Source organism: Humulus lupulus, chromosome 9 (genome assembly GCF_963169125.1).
Source record: "Humulus lupulus chromosome 9, drHumLupu1.1, whole genome shotgun sequence".
Lineage (NCBI taxonomy): Eukaryota > Viridiplantae > Streptophyta > Magnoliopsida > Rosales > Cannabaceae > Humulus > Humulus lupulus.
In genome coordinates, this window is record NC_084801.1 from 35,456,426 (window position 1) to 35,481,560 (window position 25,135).

The 25,135-nt window shown below is 35.0% G+C and overlaps 1 pseudogene; it reads left to right on the forward strand.

Annotated features, from left to right (window-relative positions):
• Positions 1-338: 338 nt before the first annotated feature.
• Positions 339-25,135, forward strand: part of LOC133799611 (pentatricopeptide repeat-containing protein At4g21300-like) — an 81,306-nt pseudogene continuing 56,509 nt past the window's right edge.

Below are 25,135 nucleotides of genomic sequence, written 5' to 3' on the forward strand. Positions count from 1 at the left end.
AATCTAAAAGGAAGACTCACAAGAAACCCCAATCAAAGAAAGATACTCATTTAGCTCCAAGAAAGAATGAAGGGAAATTCAAGGGTGTGAGAAACCCTTGTTTTATTTGTGGCAAGAGTGGTCACTTGGCTAGAGAATGTAAGTATCGAAAGCCCCATAACAATGGATCTAAAGTTAACACAACTCAAGAGGAGTTGGTTGCCACTTTAAGTGAGGTGAATGCCATCCAAGGAAAGGTGCAAGGGTAGTGGTATGACACTTGTGCCACCATTCATGTAACCTATGATAGAGAGGTCTTCAAGACTTTTGACGAGTCAAAAAATGGGCATGCGATCCAAATGGGGAATGAGCAAAGGTCCAAGGTGTTGGGCAAGGGGAATGTTGATCTTTACTTCACATACGGAAAGAAGGTTCTTTTGAACAATGTGTTGTATGTTTCAGATATGAGTAGGAATCTTGTGAGTGGATATTGTTGAGAAAATCGGGCATCCAATCGATGTTTGAGGCCGGTAAGATAATTTTATCTAAGGGCAACTATTTTTTGGGAAAGGGTTATGTTTGTGATGGGATGATTAAATTGTGTACCAAGAACAATGCTTTTGATAATAATTCATGCTCATCTTCCTCTTATGTTCTTGGTTTTGATTCTATTACTTTGTGGCATAATAGACTTGCTCATATAGGATTTAATACAATTAAAAGATTTATTAAATGTGGTTTAATTGTATGCAATGATGTTGAGGATTACAAATGTGAATTATGTATTAAATCTAAGATGGTAAAGAAACTTTTTCCTAGTGTTGAAAGGAAAACAAATTTGTTAGATTTGATACATAGTGATTTGTGTGAATTGAATGGAATAATTACTAGAGGAGGACATAGGTATTTTATTACCTTTATTGATGATTGTTCTAGATTCACATATGTATACTTGCTTAAGAATAAGGATAAGGCCTTTAGCATGTTTAAAATCTATAAAGCCAAAGTTGAAAATCAACTGGAAAAAAAAATTAAAGTGATTAGAAGTGATAGGAACGGTGAATACTTTTCCAATGAGTTTAATGTGTTTTGTGAGATGCATGATATAATACATGAATGTACAACCCCCTATACTCCCCAAAAAAATGGTATAGCAGAAAGAAATAATAGAACCTATGTTGAAATGATTAATGCTATGCTATTACATGCGAATTTGAGTTTTTCTTTAAGGGGAAAAGCCTTGCTTACCGCTTGTCATATTCTAAACTGGATTCCTCTAAAGAAGAATAAAAATCCACCATAGAAGATATGATAGGGAAATAGGTCCAACCTAGGATATCTCAAAGTGTGAGAGTGCCTTGCTTATTGCAAGAGCACAAAGCCTAAAAGGACAAAGTTAGGTCCAAGGGTAATCAAATGTGTGTTTGCAGGCTATGCCTCAAATAGCAAGGCGTATAGGAAAACTTGGAGTCTAATGTGATAATTGAATCAAGAGAAGGGGAGTTCTTTGAGAGTTTATTGCATAGTGACAATGAGCCTCAAGAACCAATCTCATTAGAAGGAACTCAGGAGGAGTTACCTTCAAGGGTTGAAGAGCAAACTATATTTCCTAGAAGGAGCCAAAGGCTCAAAGAGATAGGATCACAAAGTGAAACCTCTCAAGTGGAGACTATTTATCTAATAGAGGGAAACCATAAGGGAGAAACAAAGAAGTATTCTATGGTACTTCAAGTGGAGGTTGATCCTAAGACTTTCCAAGAGGCTATGTCCTCAAGAGACTCTAACTTTTGGAAAGAGGCAATAAATGATGAGATGGATTCAATTATGTAACGACCCGACTTTTCTTAACTAGACCCACCGAACACGAATATGACTATCCGGGGTCAACTGGACCCTTACGGTCAACTTTGGTAAAAATCGGACGTTAAAAACTAAATAAACTTTAGAGTAAACTTTAGAAAATTTTACATTGGAGTACTTTGAAATAAAATAGTATTAGGATGTGATCTGATAGTTTCAAAAAAAAATGTAGTTTAAACGTAACTTAAGAAATAGTTTGTGGCCATAGGGCCTTCTTTAAGTAGAACTAGTAAACATGAAATTGATAAAACTGTTACTAGACTTAGCGGAAAACTTAAGAGAACCCTGACAACCCTGCAGGTCGGTTGTTTCATAGTATGCATACTTCAGACATAATCCCCTCCAGCTTATTGCACTGCTCCTTAAGCTTTGCCCTTACCTACACACACAGAGTAACTGATGAGCTATAATGCTCAGTAAGGAAGCTAGCTACAACTTATGACTCTACTATCCAAAACAAACTTTGCATAACAGAAATGCATATCTAGTAACTGCAAACTGAGCAACACGTCTAGCATATTCACATAAGTCAAAGTGTTGCGTAACATACTGAAATCATATAACTGAGCCATCGTGTTATCTGTGGGGTTTTAATCCCAGTGTGGCCTCCACGGCCCAGAGAATACTCACTTCCCGTACCAAAGGGGTACACTCCGCTAAAACACGATGACTCCACTGACTTGGCGGATAACCCCACTGTACGGCTGCATGGGGAATCCGCCCTCACAAGGCCTTGTACTAAGCCATCGAGTTATCTGTGGGGTCATGATCCCCGGGTGGCCTTCGCGGCCCAGAGAATACTCACCTCCCGTGCCAAAGGGGTAAACTCCGCTAAAACTCGATGACTTTACTGACTGGGTGGCTAACCCCACTGCATGGCTGCATGGGGTCCACCCTCACAAGGTTTCCCTTGACAGTCACAAACATTGCACATGCATTCATGATAACTTTACTGCACTAAGCACATTCAAACCCAATAGATGGGTACTATCATGCGCATCCAGTCATATAATCACACATATATATAGCAACTAGAATTTAACCAGCAGTATACAAACATGCAAACAATTCACTAGAATCACAACAAGCTAAGTTACTCTTGGTGTATACTTCCTTACCTCTTGTCCTTAGCTTTCGTGAATTATGTCTTTGTGAGTATTTCCGATCGCGTTTAGACCCTATAATCATATTGGGACAATACGTCTTAGTTTATGCTTTACTAAGATTTTAAATATAATTAAGGAAATTTAAAAATCAAAAACTGAAATTCCCGACCCTGGCCCAAACCCGAGCCCTTGGGGTAAAATGACCATAATACCCCTCTCATAATCCCAAACTCAACTTAGAAAATTATTATTTCCAATAATAATTTTATCCTAGGCCATGTTCGAAACTTCAAGTCAAAACTCCAATTATTTCTTAAAATTCCGTTTTCCGATGCTCGAGTCCAATTCACGAGCCCCGAGCCCACTTCTTGATCTTGAGACTTAAAATTGGTAATATTGTACATCCTAAAATATTTTCCAAGTCCTTGAAAATATTTCATAGGTTCTAAACCACCAAATCTAATCTTTGGAACTAATCCCCAAGCCTAGAATTTTCTTGAAGCTTACATAATAATTCCCGAGTCTAGCTAGTAAATTATTATACTTGGACAATTAACTAGAGAATTTTTATCCTTAATTCTCAATAATCAGATTTTTGGTCTTAAAGTACCTAATCCAAAGTCTTGCAGTAACTTTCTAAAGTTTTGGGACCAAATACCACATTTTGTCTCATTTGGTTACAAATCTGTAACCATTTGTAACCATTTGAACACATGCACCCTACTACATGCACACGTGACCACCAATGGTCACCATCTTCACACACACCTTCAGCCTCTCTCTCTCACGCATTGCTCGACCCCATGGTTCAACAACAAGGAAATCATGGCTTCTCCTCTACACCATCACAACCATCTTCTCGGCCACCAAAACCACCCCATCACCACCACCGACCTTAACTCTTCCTCCACGTCAACCATGGAACCAACTTCCATGTCCGCCTCTACCATTCATCACCCATCACCAACACATCACAAACTTCAAGCCTTATCATATTAAACCATTTCTAACCCCTTAATGAAAGTTTCTAGTCCCAAAACACAGATTAAGTCCATATAAAATGCCCCACAAATTCATAGCCATCCTAGGAAATGAAAATATAAAATCAGAACCGTAACTACGAAGGAAATCTATGAATTTGTACCTCTTAGTGTGGCCGGTTCATGGGGGTTTCTTCTTCTCCTCAACTTAGTACACAACGCTATGAACACAACAAAATCATTTTACATGATATTTGGTACTCAGAATCTAAGAGAAAAATCAACGCAAAGGTATGTTCGGACTTACGTTTTTCTTTTGACTATTATTGTACCGAACTCCCTATAACACCCCCTTCTTTCTCTTGCTTTCTTCTACAATCAAAACAGAGGCTCTAAGGATGTGTCTAAAGCCTGTAACCCAAAGAAAAACTCACCTTGACTTCTCCTTGTTGGACCCGAAATGGTCGTGCACTATAAGAACACAATGTTCTCTTTCTCCTATATCTTTCTCAGTTTCTTCTCTCAAGTTCGACAATGGCTGAAAGAGATAAGGAAGAAAGTGATTCTAATTCCCACCCTTCTAACCTCTAATAACTGCCTTGAATATTCAAAAAAAAATTCCCACTAGCCGAACCTATGCATTTGTTCAGAAAATGCATTTAACTGTATCTAAACATAATTAAATAAAAACTGTAAATACCAAAATGTCTCACTTTAGCTTAAATTTATGTTTATGATTTTACGTGAATCCTTTCAACATAAAATCACAACTTTAATCTCATAAAATTCCTCTTGAATTATTCATAGACTCTTGGTGAATAAGTCACAAAATCATAGTCTAAAATAATTATAAGATTTTACGTGGATTCCAAATACGTAAAATCATATACTTAAACTCTTTGAGCAAGATGTCCATCTTAGATTTATTTCACATCTAAATCCCCACAGTATGGTCTCAAGCGATCAACTCACATTTCTTTAATTAAAATATTATTCACCAAATATTATTTTAATTATTATTCATACTCTTAAAAAAAAATTAATTCACAGAATAATGTTTACATAAAACACAATATACAAATAAAAAAAAATTTCCGGGTTATTACAAATTATGTCAAACCACACTTGGGAGATTGTTGATCTACCACAAGGATCAAAGACAATAGGGTGTAAGTGGAAATTTCGAAAGAAGTATGATACTAATGGGGCCATTCAAGCCTATAAGGAAATATTGGTGGCCAAAGGGTTTAGACAAGAGGAGGGCATAGATTACAGAACAAGAAAAAAAGGGTTTTACTTCGGATTTTAAGCTAGGTTTACTTCGGTTTTCGCTAAAATTCACAGCAGCAGTAGTTCGGAGCGAAGTAAAAAGTAGTTAAAAACCGAAGTAGAATCCCCACTTTCTACTTCGGTTTTTACATAATAACCAAAGTAGAAAGTGGGGTACCTTGCTGGGAACTTTCTACTTCAGTTATTATGTAAAAACCAAAGTAGAAAATGGGGATTCTACTTCGGTTTTTACATAATAACCGAAGTAGAAAGCCCCCATTTTTTAATAATTATTTCTGATTATTTTTAAATGACCCAATTCTATTTATATTTTGTTTGCCCTAATATTTTTTAAATGGTCTAATTATATGAATATTTAGTTTTATATATTTTTACAATGGGAATTGGTTGTGAATTTTTTTGAATGAAAATATGCTAACTTTCATTAATTAGAAATGTCATACATAAGCATATAAAACACAAGTACTTAAGTAAGATAGCTAGCCTTAACATTAATACATTTACATAAAACTAAACTTATAACTAAATGAACTCATAAACAAAATAAGCTTACTGATAAATGTATGTCATCAATCGACCTAACCATTCGTGTTGGATTGGCAAGAGGTCTGCAATCTCACAATATTGCTTCTTCCCATCAAACTGTAAAATTAATTAATAACAACATTGATTATTTTATAGATTATCGATACCAAAATAAGGTATAAAAAATAAACTTACTTTTTCTTTTAATGTTTCTATTGCAATTGACGCCCGTACAAGATCTCTAATGTACTTCAACACATAAAAACCACATTCATGATTTTGTGGTTGTTTTGGGCATGCAACATTGAATATCTTTGTAGGGTTGTCGAGTAATTCATTGGAAGAAGCTTATAATATGCACTATTTAAAAAGAAAAATAACAAAAGTTTTAAAATGTAGTAACATGTAATAGTTGTTGCGTATTAAGAAATATTTTTAAAAATTTAAAACTTACCTCATTATCATTGAATCAATTTCTTCAGGACGTTTGTGTGCTTTCAGTGGATCCAAGAACACGAATTTTCCTTTTGGCATAGCAATCACCAACATCCAATGTTCCCTAAAATAATAAGCGTGTTAAATAAAATAATTAAATTTTTAATATATGAATAATCAAATAAGAAAATTTTATAGTATTTCTTACCGTATGTTCCAAGGTATAAAGTATAGTTGACCAACTCTATTCATGGTCATCAACCAATTTTCCAAGTCAATGGTTGATCGTTCTACATCGTTAGCATTATTAATGCTAAGATGCTCAGTGTCAAAAAACTTGTGAAAGACACGCTGATTTACAAATAGGGGCTCCCAAATGCATCTATAAAATTTTCTTAAGTGTTAAATATTTTTGAAAAATTTCGGCAGAGTTTCCCCTATAAATAGGACTACCCAACCCTGTAAACATTTAATTTACTATGAAAATATGCAACAGATCACAGAGCATTACTCATAACCATTCTAAATTTCATATCATTCCAAAGAATTAGTTTAAGGGATACCTTAGTCCGAATATCATTGATGAGCCTCCAATCATATGCAAAGTAGCAACTTGTTTGTAATGACCCGACTTATTCTAGACTCTGGACCATTAATAACTACTATTCATAGATACTAATCTTACGAAAACTTACATACAAAATAGTCGTATCTTTATTAAAAACTATAAAACCAAGGTTAAAATACATAAAATTCCGATTAGGATATGGGATCCCATTGTTTTGAAAATAAAACAAAACATAACTTAAATATATTGGTTACAAAATTAAGTGTGGAAAATACATAGAAATCATAACTAAAATACTTAAACAACTTCATCCTCGAATCGTTCACGCGGTCCACCAATTCCATTCTCCCTCAATACACAATCCCAAGCTGCCAAGAATCTTCCCACCGCCATACTATTTTCCTACACATATAAAATAAAGGAATGAGCCTAATGCCCAGCAAGGAAAATCTACTACAAGCATGAAAAATATACATACACATAAACTATAAACTATAATTATATTACTATATAAATACAACATCTATTACAATGGCCATCATACTTCTTGGGACTTGCTAGCTAAGCAATCATATGCCCATAAATTTACGAGGCTAGTTATCTAAACAAGCCCTATAAATTTATGGGGCTTGTTATCTAAACAATCATATGCCCAAGGAATCTACTATTGGGACTTGTTATCTAAACAAGTTATATATTTGTTATCTAAACAAATTATGTGATTGTTATCTAAACAATTCATACACTAAAACAACTAAAAACATATCATAACATAAACATATATCAACAACATAAAAGTGTACAAATCTACCCTATTTTCTTTACCAAAAACTGGAATGTGAGAACAAGATCGGGACTTTGGAACACTCCTAAAAACCATTAATAGAAAGGTGAGTATTCTAAAAGAAAGAGATGAAAAGGAATGAACTAAACCACCGAGAATATACTTACCGACAAGAAACCTCAAGTTCAAAGAACTTAGATGCCTAACCAAGAATAGAGAATACTGAGTTAGGATTTGAGTAGAGAAAACTATAAAAACTAATGAATCAATACTGAAAGGAACTAGAATAGGAATACCTTGAATGCTTCTATGACCGAACTATACCGAAATACACTATACACCTTACTTCCCAAGTGTTTATTAAGCTTAAGATGATAATGCTTATAACCCAAACCCAAGTGTTTAACTAAAGTAAACCTAGCAGCTTGTAGGCTCTGAACTCAGCTTGATGAATGAATAAATGGCTGGGTACTAGGTCCTATTTATAGAGTTCAAGAATGAAAAGATCTTTATTTAGCTTGAATAAAATAATGGCTTTTTCATTGAAAAACATTTGAATAATCATTCAGCAGAGGCTAAAGACTTGGTCAAAAAGATTTTGGACTTATCAAGAGGTTAAGGATTAAAATGAGCTCGGTTTCAAAATCATTCAAATTTTATGCCCTAGGGCTGATATATTGCCTACCATAGGCAATATATCGCCTAGGCTCATTTACCCAAGGCTCGTCGAAATGGTCGTGCGAAGTTATGTGTTTTTCGTATCCCCGTGTGGCAATATATCGCCCCCTAGAGCTGCGATATATCGGCATACGCTGAAATATTATACACGTAATTACACTTTTTCAGCCTAATTTGAATTGAGTAAACAGCCTTGACTAAGTCCTTTAACGATTTCAAAGCTGCTGGCAGACTCTAGGATTTTCAAATATCACTCTTAATAAACTATTCCTCAAAAATACTTAATACACATGACAAGTGTTAATATCTTATTGGGTCTATCTAAACCTTATAGTATAATAAATATCATCTTCATAATCATTCATGTTAATTAAACCTTAGGTTATAATTAATATTCTTAAACTATAGGTTAAACTTATAAAATCTACAAGTGTTACTACGAGTGTCCAACTAAGTCCCGACTTGAACCAAAATCCACAGTTATAAACATACTACAACTACTACTAGCTATCACTACTACTACTACTATCTAACTAGCTAAGTAAAGTTCTTGGACTCTACATTGTTCCACATCCTCTGAAGTTATAAAGATTGACTCGCGATTCATGAATGATGGGTCCACTGGAATTGAGACTACTGTGTTTATTCCCTTAACTCTGCAAAATTCTCTCACCATAAACTGAAGGCTAACATGGATGTGATTCATGATGTGATCGGCAAATGGTTGGCCTTCTATCAGAGTGTTTTCTTGATTGATGTGAGATCCAGCTGATGACAGATGTGGGCTAGTCATAGAATTATGGTTCGTCTTATCCTTGGATGAGCTTGTTGACATAAGAGGTTTCTTTTTTAGAGGACCCTACGCAACATCAAGTAAAAATAATATTAAAATAATGGAGCAACAAATATTTTAATAGGTAACAAATTAAAGAATTATTTTATACATGATCAATCATAATTAATTCTTTTGGCCAAGGAATGAATACGACATAGGTATCCCAAACATAGCGTATCTCCCCAACTGAACATGGGATTTCAACATCCTCTTGTAACATTTTGGTGACTCGCACCCTCGCATATTCGTCTGTCAATTGAACACCATGAATAGTCAGTGGACCCACCCCATCAATGATAACACCCTCTGCCACCACATTATGAATATTATATGAACAAAGTAACACATCAGTTGTAAATTGTGGAGGCACATCATCCTGCATGTACGGTGTGTGATATTCTTTGTCATTCTACTCATCATCGTTGTCGTGTTCATCCATATCATCTATCCCACCTGCTTGTTTAGCTCTTTCCTCCTCTAAAGCTTTAAGTTCTACTCTGAGCCTCGCAATTTTTGCATCTTTCTTACTAACAACATCAGCCATTTCTTTTGCTATTTTTGGTTTTCTTCCAAAGATGGACGAAATCTTCGCAAATGACCTACAGTAATCAACCCAATTATTTTTAAACTAAAATATTGTAGAATGAAGTTAAATGCAACAAATAAAAAATAATGTCATACCCAAGTGCTCTAACACGACCTGGGTGCTCAGGTGTCCCTAAAGCTTGCGTTAATATGTCATTCCGACCCTTTGCAATGATTTCTCCACTACTAACTTTTTCTTTCAGCTCATTCTGTCAAACAAACCAGTGATCGCTTATATTAGTGACTTATAAGAACTTTATCATTCCTACATTACTTTAAAATACTTGCTTGAAACCACTTAAAATTCTTGCTTCAATTTTTTTGTCCAAATCTGTGACAAGAACCTTCTTCTTTTCTCGTGCTCTTATCCAAACTTGGTACCGTTCTACATCTTCCACACCTAGTTCATTTTTCTACAACATACAACAATTAATTAAAGTTGGTGAGTGCAATCTTCTTCATAACAGGTTGACAGTTGTAAAATAGTGATGTGAATTACTTACCAAGTCCTCTCTAACACTGGCAAGCCCTCTACGAGATGTACGATGCCTCGAAGTATATTTGAGAGCTCATTCACGTTGTGCTTCCCGCAAAGCTTACATAAAATAAGTAACAGTAAGTTTTTAAGCAATTATTAATACTTCAAAACTAATAAATCATATACGTAATAGTACCATAAACTCAGGAGATAAACGGTGGCTAACAAAGGTCCTCCAATCTTCTAGGTCAAGTTCTGGATATTTCTTAGGAAGGAATTGGAGTTCATCTATCAGACCCGCTTTTGCCAAAGGGTAGATGTAGTAACTAGTGATGTTGGTCTTAAAATCTCTCATCATTCTTCCCGCACATTTGATTAATTCTGTTTTCCAATTTTCTAGAATGTTAAAGCCACCTTGAAATAGAAAGAAAATGATTAATGAAATGCAAAGTAATTCATGAAAATGATCAATATATTAAAATAATTCAAATATTTTCTTACATATACATCCTCCCATATTCTCTATTCTTCAATTCTTGTGGGACTTGTCTCCAATCCTTATAATTGAGAGAGAATGTTCTCCTATTTTTAACTCCAAGGTACGATTGCATCTCTCCATATGCTTTCCCTATAGGTTGACCCTTATCATTAAACGTAATATTTCTCTTTATTCCCTAAGCTTTTTTATTATTTATATTTTTCTACTTTGTTGGGTCTCGCCTAGTTGGTGTGTTCTCCTCTTCAGAATTTGTCATGTACACATAAACAAGAATTAACGTTACAATTATGACATAAATAAATACATATTTAACATAAAAATTAATTCATTACCACTGGACACATTTTCTTTTCCTTTTTCTTTTCTTGGTTGATTCACAATTTACCCATATTCCGCCTCTAATATCATTTCTAATGTATTCCCCATCATCATCATCTTCATTGAAATCATGGATTTTCTCAACTTGCTCATGTATTGGTTGTCCAATAATAAAATTATCATGAAACAAATCATCATTTTCTTCGTCATTTTCATCTTATATAAACTGCCTCTCCGGGGTTCGTAAAACAACTAACCATTTTATGTAAAACACTTGTTTTGCTTGGGTAGCCATGATGAACGGACCATTCTTGTGACCTTTCTTACTTAAATCAACCAAAGTGAATCCAAGTTCATCAATTCTAACCCCAACATTGTTGTCCACCCAAGAACACTTGAGAAGGGGAATTTAAAATAAGGAATAATCAAGCTTTCATATTTCATCAACAACCCCATAATATGTCATAGTACCAGCTACTGGATTATTGTCTTTTGCACTAGCGAAATGCATTGCTTCTGCAATAATACTTACTCCACTATTTTGAACCATTCGAGCATCATCTCTTGACTTTGTGTGAAATATTTTTCCTCCAACAATGTAAGCATGGTGCTTTATTACATGAACACTTGCTCCAAATGATATGCGTTTTAACTATGTCGACACTCCATGGTTTTCTTCTCCCAACCTTGCTAGAATAGTATTTTTCAACCATCGACTAAATGTTTTATGATGCTCAACTATAATCCATTTCTGTTTATTTTTAACCTTGTTTGGAATCATTGATTGTAATAACTCCATGTGCTCACTGCAAATACAGAGTACAACATTAAAATTTCAATTATACAAAAAAATGAGCATAATGTTTATTAAATTTATAACTTACATTATATATGGTTGAACCTCAGGATTGCTTTCCAACACAACTAAATGAGCTTGATCTATGTAACGCCCTGGATGGCCAAGATCGTTACACTATGTGTTTTTAAAAGTGCAAGACTTGCTAATCAAGTCATTTAACTCGAAACGTGTCACTGAAACTATAATAAAACTAGGGTTAAAAGATTTTGGTCTCAAAAGCTTCATTTCCTATAAACAAATATTGTTTTTACATAGGATCCCAAAAGTAGTAAAGTTAAAGACCGTTTTCAAAAGATTCAAGATTTAAATACAGTTGCTAGCTACTCTAAGGCAAAACAAACAAATAGGCTTTTCTCGTCCTGTTCCACTCCTCGGCCGTGGCGGCCAATCAGCTGGTTATGTACATTCAGCCCCATATCCCTCCATCTAAGGATTGGTCCAACTTGCCCTTGCCTTTACCTGCACCACGTAGCACCCGTGAGCCAAGGTCCAGCAAGAAAACACAATAACAGAGCATAATCATTAAGCAGACAATCAGATAAGTCATACAGTATAAACATGTACTCAACGGTCTAAGCATTCATGTTATTCAAGTAATCAGCATACCAAGTATATCACTTCATATCAATAATCAATTCACATATGATAACCAGGGTTAATTCCTCTAGGCCGCACCCTCTATTTATCCCACTGACTCTGGCCCACTTAAACCATGCTCAGTGAATATTAAGTTGTCCTCAGCTACCAGTGGTTGAGCCGCACCCTGTGCACAAGTATTATTTACAGCACCCTTAGGCCGTTTATCACATGTCCCATGGCATAATACCATCTATGACATCATACAGATATAGGGAGTTCTTAGTCCCATCACAAACACATAACTGGGTACAGTCTTCTTACCTTTAGATTCGCTAGTTTTGTTCAATTTGATCCTCAAGCACAATCCCGTCTGAGCCTTAGCATACACCTAGTCATAGCCATAGATAAGAATCATCACCAAACCTTAAATCCAAAACCTAGCCTCGGGACCAATCCCGAGCCCTCGGGAAGCCCTAATTCCACCAAACCGGGTGGTGGAATCAAACCCCGAGCCCCCGGGCAAAAACCCTAAGAAATAACCCAAAAAATCCTTTCTGGAAACAGGGTAGTGCTACAGCTCCCTAAGGAGAGCACTATAGTGCTACAAGTAGAGCCAAAAGGCTCTAGAACTTTAGGGCCTAGCGCTATAGCGCCCAGTGACTAGCGATGTAGCGCTAGTCACAGCATAGCCCAGCACAGCTTTTTCTCCTTCAAATTTTCCCAAGCCAAACCTTCTCAAAACTCAACCAAACTTCAAAACAAGCCTCCCAACATCCTCAACTCATCCCATAAGTCCCAACCACACAAAATTCAATCACATGCACCCTCAAATCAAGGAAATCACCATAGCTGAATCTAAAGCTCAGAAACTCAATAAGAACAACAGCTGAAACCACATAATTCAAGTGACCAAGATCAGAGTTTTTTACCTTAAATAAAGAAGTTCAACCTTAGGCTATCCTCCATTCTTCCTTAGCTTTCACCCCTCAAAGCTTCAGCCTCAATTTCCCTAGAATTCCCACAGAATTCTGCTTAGAAAACCAATTCAACACCAATACCAAGAACTGAATGTTAACCTCAAAATCTTACCTCAATTGATGAGCAACCTCAGCTAGTTTCCCCAAGTTGATCAAGACCCCAAGTACACAATCTCAGCCTAAATCCTTTGGATTTTAGCCCCAAATCTCCAGAAGAAATTGATGGAGAAGACCCAAACCGTTCTTGAAAATTGCCCTGTTTTTCCCTTCTTTCCTTTTCCTTCTTTTCTTTCTTTTATTTCTTTTCTTTCCTTCAGACCTCTACTACCTTCTACACATTCCACTAAGGCATAAAGCCTAATAATACATATCCCTTATAAGCCAAATGACCACTTTGCCCTCCCATAATTCTTAAGCCTTTAAATCAACCTAGGGGCACTTTGGTCATTACACCCAATTCCCGCTAATTCCTCGAGTGTCTCTAATATATACCGCTTACTTCCCGACACCTAACTAATCACCAATTATATTCCTCAATATCAAAATAAACTCTAATATATTCTCTAAATTCTCATAAATACCCCCAGGCTCGTCCCGAGCCGGGTATAAATCCCCGCCGTGACTTTTCTACTGAACCGCTCACTAAGATCGTCTTGAGTCACAGATTACAAATATATCCACATAATAATGTGCTCTCGAAAATTTATCACAAATATATACAATTATGCCCTCAATGGCCCAAAATTACGATTATGCCCTTCTAACCTAATCGGGGCCTACATGCATACTAATACACATAGTCATGTATCACTGATATTCAAATAATCATATAACATGCCTTTAAATCATTAAATCACATATAATCCAGCTATGCCCTCCCGGCACACTTATCAAGGCCCTTAAGCTTTATTAGTAAATTTGGGTCGTTACAATCTAATTCTGCATGAGATGTGGTCACTACTGTTCCTTTCCCTCGTAATCCTCTATCAACTCCATCCGAGTTATTTCGTGGTTTGCTAATTCCGATTATGCTGACTCCAACCATGTACTCTGAACAAAATTCCACAGCTTCTTCTGCTAAATAACACTCAACCATACAAGCTTCAGGGCGATGGTGATTATGTACATATCCTTTCAACACCTTCACATTCCTTTCAAATGGATACATCCATCTCGTCCAAACTGGCCCACACAACTTTGCTTCTCTTACTAAATGGACCATCAAATGTATCATGATGTCAAAAAAAGATGGTGGAAAATATTTTTCAAGCTTGCATAAAGTTTCAACTATTTCATCATGCAATGCATTCAACTTCTTCATTTCCAATTATTTTCCGCATAGTTGATTAATGAAGATGCACACACTTGTCACACTATCTTGAACTCTTTTTGGTAAAACTGATCAAATGGAAATTGGAAGTAATTGTTGCATTAATATATGACAATCATGTGATTTCATTCCAATTAACTTCAAATCTTGCATAAACACCAAGTTTCGAACATTCTATGAATAACCATCAGGCATTTTCATCTCTGCCAATGATTTACATACGGCTTGCTTCTCTTCTTTAGACAATGTAAAACAAGTAGGAGGCAAATATGTGTGTTTACCTTTTTCTTCAGGTGCCAAGCAGTGTCTTATACCCATCTCAACAAGATCTAAATGACTAGACAAACCATCTTTGGTTTTACCTGGGATATCAAGTAATGTACCGATTATACTTTCACACACATTTTTTTCTATGTGCATGACATCCAAGCAATGTCTAACAAGTAAATCTTTCCAGTAACGAAGTTGAAAGAAAATTGATTTTCTTTGAAAACATCCATTGACTTTTTTGTTTTTACTCTTCTTCCCATACCTAAAGTCAACTCTTTCTACTTCCTTAAGAATTTGCTCACCTGACAATGGCAAAGGAGCAAGGTCTTGTTCCACAGTACTGTCAAATGCTTTTTCTTTATTTCTGTCAGGATGACTTAAATGCAAATATCGTCTATGACCCATATAACACATTTTGCGTCCATTTGACAAGCGACGGGCCCTTGTGTTGGTGCAACAAATTGGACAAGCTTGGTAACCTTTTGTGCTCAACCCTGATAGGTTACCATATGCTGGAAAATCATTAATAGTCCATAACAACACCGCTTTCAAATTAAATACTTCTTTTTTAAAACCATCATATGTCTCAACACCATTTTCATACAACTCTTTCAAATCATCAATTAATGGTGCCAAATAAACCTCGATATCGTGTCCTGGTTGTTTTGGGCTTGAAATCATTAATGAAAGCATCATAAACTTCTTTTTCATGATCAATCAAGGAGGAAGATTGTACATAACCAGGAAGAGAGGCCATGAACTATGCCTACTGTTGGATTAGCTTATACAGGATCTTTATTTATTTTCATGTATATCTAATATTAAACAAATTAATACGAGATAGCCCAAAACATGTTTCTAAAATTGAATTCAAAGAGAAACAAAGAATAGAATACTTACAGTATACACAGCGGAATTAAAGAGTCCTTCCTTCAGTTTCTCTAATTCTTGTATACTCTCTGTCGCAGAGTATTATCAAGAAACTGAACCGATCTTTTATTTTCTTCACAGTCTTCCAATGTATCATTAGAATCACCTAGACTAGTGTGGGCAATTCTCAACACATGAGATAGATATAGAGAAGAAGAGAAAATAACAAAGAGGCTTAGAAAAGGACTTGTGTTTAGAGAGAATCTAAAACTATCAGAAAACCAGTGAATAAACTTATTTGTCGTCTCAGAAATCTTCACTGATGACTTCTCTCTAAGCACTCCTTTTATAGACTCAATTAGGCCATTTAATTTAATGAAAAAATCAATAAAATAATAGCCATTTTAAAGCCCTAGGTCAAAATTATCATGAGCTTTAGGCCCGTGAAATTTCTCATTTGATTATAAGCCCATTGGACTTAAAATCAAGGCTTGTATTATTTTCTATTGATTTAATTAATTAAATAATTATTTAAATCCTTTATCAAATTAATTATTTATAATTTGAACCTTGATTTAAACTTATTTATTAATTTAGATACCAATCTATCTTAATTAATAAATCTGTCATAATTTCTCTTTTCTTCTCAAAATTACACAACTCTGTGAAACTATCCAAAATTGACTTGGTCAAATTTGATAATTCTAATTGATGATTAAATCAATTAATTGAGACTATCTAGATGATTTTATCCATGGTACAATGGGAACCATGGGCCTATGAAATCAAGCACCAATAAGTTATCATAAATCTAACAAATAAATTTTCTATCTTATTAATTCCTCGTGACTCCACTATAGACTCAGAATTGCACTCTTGAATTCATAGAACGCTCTATAACAAATATAGATATGCTATTAATTATCCATTTTTACAACCATAATTGTCACTCAATCCTCTATAGAAAGTCTAGAATGAGATAGGACTAAAATACCGTTTTACCCCTCATTGTATTTTATCCTTAAAACACTTAGTTCTTTGTAAATGATATTTCAGTAAACTAATTTAATTACTGAAATGAGATCTCTATCATTTAACACCTTGAACCAAACTAAAAGGAAACCATCATTTCACTTCTTCATCAGAAGTTATACATGTTCATATCTATGATTAACAATCCCACTCAATTATACTGCTGAGTTCCCAGTATGTAAGTATGAGCTAGTCCGTAGGGTAAGCTGGTAACGAACAAGTCAAAGAACTCAAATAATACAATCAGTTAGAATACTAACCACTCAGAATGGAGATTGAATTGACCTATGGTCAACTATATGATATGACGATAATAGATAATAACGGTATGTTTACTTATCTTATCAACTGTCAATATCGGTCCAGTCCGATGTAACAAATACATCCAATCTTATCTACTTTACTAATGTTCTGGAAAGAACATAACACTGTAATGTGTAAGTAGATCATATCGTAGATTGGCAAGTCAGTGTAAATCTGTGCACTGACTAATCTTAGGACTAACTTATTTTTAACATATAATCATATTTATATTCCACTGTGATTACGTCACTATAAATAAGATTAGCTATATGCTCGGGATTTAATAGAAGTTTATATTAAACAAATAATCATGAAAATAAAACATGTGAGCAAAGTGATTGACCAAGTCAAAAAATGATTTCTATTCTTTTATTTATAATAAAATGAGATTACAAAGAATTTGGGTTTTAATTAGGGCATAAAACTCCAACACCTATTACTAAGAGATCTATGCGGGTTTACTCCATCAGCAGCTAAACCGAGACGACGATGTCTTGGTTCATTTTTGAATTCTAGATTGATATAATCTACCTTCTTCAAGGCCTGTGAATCTGCAGGATGCCACAGTTTACCATCTTTCACTCGTCCAGTCTCGTGCCATATTAAGTTCTTAGAGTGTTCTGTGCTTCGATATAATCACTTCAGCCGCGAAATCAAAGGAAAGTACCATAGCACTTTCTGAGGAATAAGTTTCGTAATCTCCTTACTTTTGTTAGGTTTGTACCGTGATAAACCACATTCTGGGCAAGTTCTGCATACTCCTTACGATATAAAATACAATCATTCGAACATGCATGAATCTTCTCATACTTCAACCCTATCAAACTTAATGTTTTCTTTACTTCATATGTAGTCTCCGGAAAACAATTTTCTAGCGGCAAAATCTCCTTGAAAGCATCTAAAAATAGACTAAAACACTTATTATTAACTCCATTTTCTGCTTTTATGTTATAAAATTTAACCATTGTTGGCAATCTTAGTTTATTGCGACCAATGAACAATTGTCTATCTGCATCTCTAACCATACTATCAAATTTTTCTGGATTATGAAAAAACTCTTCTTGTGCTTCATCAAGTGATTCTATAGGATGATCATCAAAATCATTACTCTCAAAATCATCTACACCTCGCCTACCTAATGGATATGGGTCGTCATTTAATAATTCTCCATGCCAATACCATTTACTTTAACTTATATCAAATCCCTGACAAAATACATGATCATTTATCATGGTAATATTCCCATTTACTCCATTACCACAATCGATACAAGGATAACGAATTTTTTGTGGATCACTACAATTATTAAGGAAAAATTCTAAAAATTTGTTGAATCCATCTTGAAATTGTGATGTTTCTCTCCTCTCAAGCATCCATGATTTATCCATACTAATAACAATATTAAATTCCTAATAAGTTAGAAAAAAAACTTACATTAGGTTCTAGTCTTATAAAATTTAAAAAAAAATCAACAGAGTTACCTCTGTTTCTATAACATACCGTAATTTCATAATTACCTATAAAACCAATACAAACAAACACAATAATCAAGCATAGATGAATCCATCATTATTAGGTTCTAGTCTTATAAAAATTTTAAAAAATTCAGCATAGTATCCTCTGTTTCTATAGCATACTGCAATTTCATAATTTCCTACAAAAACAACACAAACAAACACAATAATCAAGCATAAATGAATTCATCATCATTAGGTTCTAGTCTTATAAAATTTTTAAAAAATTCGGCAGAGTATCCTCTGTTTCTATAGCATACCGCAATTTTATAATTTCCTATAAAAACAACACAAACAAACACAATAATCAAGCATAAATGAATCCATCCTTATATCACCACAGCACACAAATTTCCCAGAGCCTACTTCACTAATTTTCAAACATAACTTTCACTAAATCCAATATGCATGATTTAATTAACCTTATCTTTATACATAAATCTTATAGTAATATAAATAAAAATAAAAAAATAACTAACCTTCAATATTACTTTTCAATTCACCCGAAATGAACAACAAAGTCATCACTCAATCGACGACCCTACTAAAACATTACTTACATAATTAGTAAACTACATAATTAATTATCAAACCAATAAATAAATAAAAAACAAATCAAACTAGTTATAGAAACTGATGAACAACACTTTGATCATCTTCAAGCTATTTATTTTTTTCAAACATTTAAAAAGCAAATTCATCTCTTGTCACAATTTCTAAAATTTACTAATATACATATATATATATATATTTATAATAAACCAAATTTTTATCACATTATTTAAAATAACAAAATAAAAAAATAATTAGAAAAGTTAACAAAATATTAATAAATTTAATTATAAAATTCGGAATAATATAGAAAAAAAAACATAGAAAAATAAAAAAAAAATTATCATCAAAACAATGTTTTAGTAATCCATACCTGTTTTGAAGCTCAAAAAAACCTTGCAATGACAAAAATCCAATCAAAATCCGGCAAGAAACACCAAGAAACCATGAGAAATAATACGCACGGCCAAATGTATTTTTTTCTCTAAAAAACAAAAAAAAAAAAAATTGGGGCTATATTTCGATTTATAATGAAGGAAAGTGGTAAGAAATAATAAAAAAACAAAAAAAAAAAGGTTTGAAAAACGAAAATGGTGTTGGCTCACGGTTCGTTAATGGAGGTTTTGGGGTTTTTTCAACAGAGGAGAGAGAGGGTATATGACCGTTCGGGTGGAAGAAAATGGTTATATAACCATTCTACTTCAGTTTTTATATAAAAGCCGAAGTAGAAAGTAGGCTTTCTACTTCGGTTTTTATATAAAAATCGCAGTAGAAAGGTTTTAAGTGGGCTGGGATGTGCACTTTCTACTACGGTTTTTATGTAAAAACCGAAATGGAAAGTGCACTTTCAACTTCGGTTTTTACATAAAAATCGCAGTAGAAAGTGCACAAGGGACGCGTTTGGCTTAGCCCTTTTTTTACATCTTTATTCTCTCTAAACAGAAGTCACGGGCATGTGCAACCAAACATGACCCTCTTTCAATTGAATTTTTAACTTCTTTTTTTAAAAAAAAGAAAAGTAGTATCTATTTTTTTTTAAGTGCCAAATTCAAAAGCGAAGTAAAAGAGTTTAAAAAGGCTTTTACTTCAGTTTTTTTGTATGCTGAGTATAAAAACTGAAGTAAAAGCCTATATTTCTAGTAGTGTTACTTTGATACCTATTCACCGGTAGCAAGGACAACATCTATAAGATTGTTGTTTGCCTTATCATCAATACACAACCTATATGTTCATCAAATGGATGTCAAGATGACATTCCTAAATGGTAACCTTGATGAGGAGGTGTACATGATACAATTGGAAGGGGTTGTTCTAAAGGGAATGAACATAGGGTGTGTAGGCTTATCAAATCATTATATGGTTTGAAGCAAGCACCTAAGCAATGGCATGAGAAGTTTGATGAGGCCATTCTTTTGGATGGGTTTAGACACAATAGTGCGAACAAGTGCTTATATTCTAAGACTTGTGATTACTATGTCATCTTAGTGTGTCTATATGTTGATGATATGTTGATATTGAGTAATGACATGAAAGACATAATAGAAACGAAGAGGTTTCTATCTTCTAACTTCAAGATGAAGGACCTTGGAGAGATTGATACAATTTTAGGTATTAAAGTTAGAAAGAGTGTTGATGGATAGGCCTTAGGTCAAGCTCATTATATTAAGAAAATGCTTGACAAGTTTGGTCATCTCAATATCAAAGAGGCAAACACACCTTTCGATTCGAGTCTAAAGCTTCAAAAGTATGAAGGGAGAATGGTAGCTCAACTAGAGTATGCAAGTGTAATTGGGAGTTTGATGTATGTTGGTCATTGTACTAGAGTGAACATTGCATTTGCCGTTAGTAAACTTAGTAGGTTTACTAGCAATCCAAGTATCTTACATTGTAAGGTAGTTGAAAGAGTGTTTGGATACCTTAAATGGACCAAAGAGTCATGCCTCCAATATTCTAAGTTTCCTAAGGCACTTGAGGGATATATCGACGCAAGTTGGATATCTGGTGTAGGAGATAATCTCTCCACCACCGATTGGGTGTTCACCCTTGGTGAGGGTGTGATTTCTTGGGGTTCTAAGTAGCAAACATGTTATGTCACTCAACCATGGAATCCGAGTTTATAGCTCTAGCAGCAACCGAAAAAGAGGCCAGTGGTTAAGAGATCTCATGTTGGAGATACCAAGAACCGTGATTGGTGTATCGACGATTTTGATACAGTGTTATAATCAAGCTACTTTGATTAGTGCTTACAACAAGATTTACAATGGGAAGTCTAGACATATAAGTCTAAGACATGACTATGTGAGGGAATTGATTGATAAGAGTGTCATATCAATTTCATATGTGAAATCATGTGAGAACATAGTAGATCCATTTACCAAACCTCTTGAGAGAGATTTGCTTAGTTCCATAAATAGAGGGATGAAACTAAAACTCCTTGAAATATAGATTCTCCAATGGTGGCAACCTATCTCAAAACTTGTTTACATCAAGTGTACAGTTCAATGGGTAAGAACAAGTCATTCGATAAGGGAATAGTTTCAACATTGACAATTTAAAGTCTCATCAAGGGTGAGTTAATGTTGGTTGCTACTGAAGTAAGGGTTAAGCCCAAGGCTTTCAATGAAATTCAGTTAAGAGTAACAAGCATCTCTAAAGGTAGCAAAGATGTAAGAATTTCACCAATAGAACCTAGAGGTGGGCCACCTCTCAAGAGAGTGGGAGTTTTCTCTTCGGATGGTTCAGGAATGAATCAAGCATAAGGCCATTAATAGTGATGGCATGAACAGTGGGAAATACATACATAATCAAATAGAGGTGTGTGAGACATTACCGGTTTTTATCACTAGGAATGTTGGGTTAAATCTTTCAAGAATACCTTAGCATTCCGTTTTAATATTTGTAGTGTTTTCACTAAGGTAAAGTTCAAACCCAAAAGGTACTTTACTTTATGCGCTAATATCATTGGTTAGACAAGAGAGGATGTATTTAACCAAGTAGGGGAATGTTGAGATTGGTTAAATACATGGTGAAATTGTTTAGGCACGAAGATGTACTAAAACAATAAAAATTTCACAAAAGTCAACATGTGAAAGTTGACCTTGAGTATAGGCATTCTTAAATCAAGATTTGGCTCCAAAATGTTTATTTGGAGTATATAAGAGTACCCAAAACGTTTGGGAGCATTTGGATGTGGTTTGAGAGACCTTATGGAGCCGTATTACAGAGGCATTGACGATACGTCGACTCCTAGGAGGCGACACGTCACCTGGGATCTGAAAACCCTAAAGAGAGAAGTATTAGGCGACATATTTCCTGGCAAGCGATGCATTGCCTAGTGCCAGGTGAAATGTTTCCTGGTCCGTTACGGAATTTCTGTACAATTACGTGTTTTGGCTCCAAAACTGAAATTTAAATGCTCTGATCTCATTGGCTGAGTCTAATGAAGATCCTATGCTATTTAAGATGTTCAAATGAGTTAATTGGTGACTTGATCACTCACCTCTTTCTCTCACTAAAGAATAACTCTTTCTCTCTCTCTAGCTCCAAGATTACAAGTTTTCTCCAAGATCTTCATTAAGAAAGCTTGAATTGCATGGATATCCAATGCTTGTGAATCCCAATCTCATTCGACTAGTTGTAGCTTCAAGCATCTTCAAAGGAAGGCTAGGAATAGATATTTTTGGACAACAAATCTTCATTTGTGTCAAGCCTTGTCACTTTTGTGTTTCACATAAAATCATAGCTTGTGATTTGATGCCCCTAGGGTTTGTTCTTTAAGGAAGGTCTACTCTAAACTTTTCATCCATTGTGTTTATGTAATTTGTGTTTGACAATTCTATGAGATTGATTTACTTGTATGATTTTGTCATTGAGTTGTAACATAAACAAAGGTTTGTGAAGCCTAATCCCAACACAATATCACACATTATTGAAGGATTTTCCCTAGTCTGATTATAACTCAAATCGTTGTTGCGAGCTTGTTGTCCTCATTGGTCGTTTATGTGATCGTGCTGATTAGACTGATGGTTAGAGCAAAACTCTGAGCTGAGTTAAGTGACTTCTTAGATCAGTCTCTTGCCTTTGAGAGTGCGTACTATGAGTATTCTCTAACCTTCTCTTGGGACGACTCTCTATCCAATAGCTGCCTTCCATGAAGCTCACCATTCACTGGTGAGGTTGCGAAGCTTGATCATTCACATGAACTTGAATTCTCATATCCTGAGATCATGAAACATAGGTAACTTCTCTATGGGCAAAATTTCTTCGATTGTCTCTGGGAGCTGATACATTCCCCTGTGCTCGCGAGGTGTTGGGTGATGAATTGGTGATGGCGGGTGCCTTATTTCTGAAGCAAGTTGTCGTCCATTAGAGTGCACCAATCTAGGTCACCCTTCGTCCACTCCTATGTCTCAGATTGGTGTTGGAGGATTTGGGGGGGCTTTGGTACATTTGGAAGTAGTCTCTGCTCGCCCAGTCAGATTGGGCTGAGCTCTGGCGACATGAGCTGTCTACTCATTCCTATGATTGTATGCGGGCTGGTTATTCCTGAAGATCCACTGTGATGGCATGGAGCTTGAGGTTGCGGTCCAAACATAACGACTTATATTAGGACGATTATTCCTGTGGGATCCACTCGTTCTCCTTCTGACATTATTGTTGGTTACAGGAAGGGGTAATCACGACATGAATTACTCAATACGCCTGTTGGCGTGGGCGAGGTGGCTTCTCAGTTGAGCATTCTCCAGTTCTACCACAAAGATATAACATGGGTTGTGGCGGCAGTGGTGCGATGACGAGCTTCCGGTGTTGTGGCGGTCATTGTCCTAGATTTGGGGTTTTTTTCTAGGATGACGAGGTATAGAAGTGTCCTCTTCAGCAGGGCTGACTGCATGGAACTCTCCATGGTATCCAGGCCTCTTTGACTCATTGTTGCGCACTGATCATGTTACCACCACTTTGATTGGATGAAAATTCCTTGAAAAATATCAACAAGCCTAATCAATCACTCTATGAAAGCACCAATCTATTGACGTGGTTTTTCTCCAACAATAGATTAAGAAATCTGAAATAGATGATTACAATTTTTGTGAAACCGTCAATAAATATCATAGAAGAAGTTTACGTGGTTCAGTGATTGAAATTCACCTAGTCCAAAAGTCTATGTTATTTTGTTTAGGCTCTCTGGAGAAATTGTTTAATACAGATTCTGCAGAGTTTTTGCATAGAAAATTTCGTCCCTTTTACTGTCCATTCCCCCTTTATTTGTAGGGATTCGATGGACAGTTTTGGGTAATCGTTCAATAGTCGGTAACTTACAAGAATAAGCAACTTCCCAATCATAAATAAATTCCTTAAATGCATTGATTGCCTAATATTGCACATTTATCAAGCAAGGATTGCAATATACTAATTACGCATATAAATTCTCTGAGTCTGTTGACATTCAAGCTTGTGTGCTTTATGAGACTACTGTGATCTGAATGCTTCCCTCAAATTGGAAGTTGTAAGTTACGACGATCTTGTAATGACCCAACTATTTCTAAGACCTTGGACCATTAAAACTACTAGACATAGCTACTAATTTAGGAACCATACATTATAAATAACATAACTTTATTTAAAACCCAAAATATTTTACCAATACAAGATAAGGTAAAACTATGAAATAAAATGTGATATGGTATGGGATCTCATTGTTTATAAAACATAAAACATAAACTTTAATTATTTAAATACTAAATGCGAAAAATACATAAAAATATGAATAAAAAGACTTTAAAACAACGTCATCCTCGATTTTGATCATCACACAGTCCATTCAATCCATTCATCCTCAACACACAAGCCAAGCTGCCATGAATCTTTCCTCCTTCCATATCATTTTCCTGCATCAAGCTAAAAAAAAAAGGGGGATGAGCCTAATGCCTAG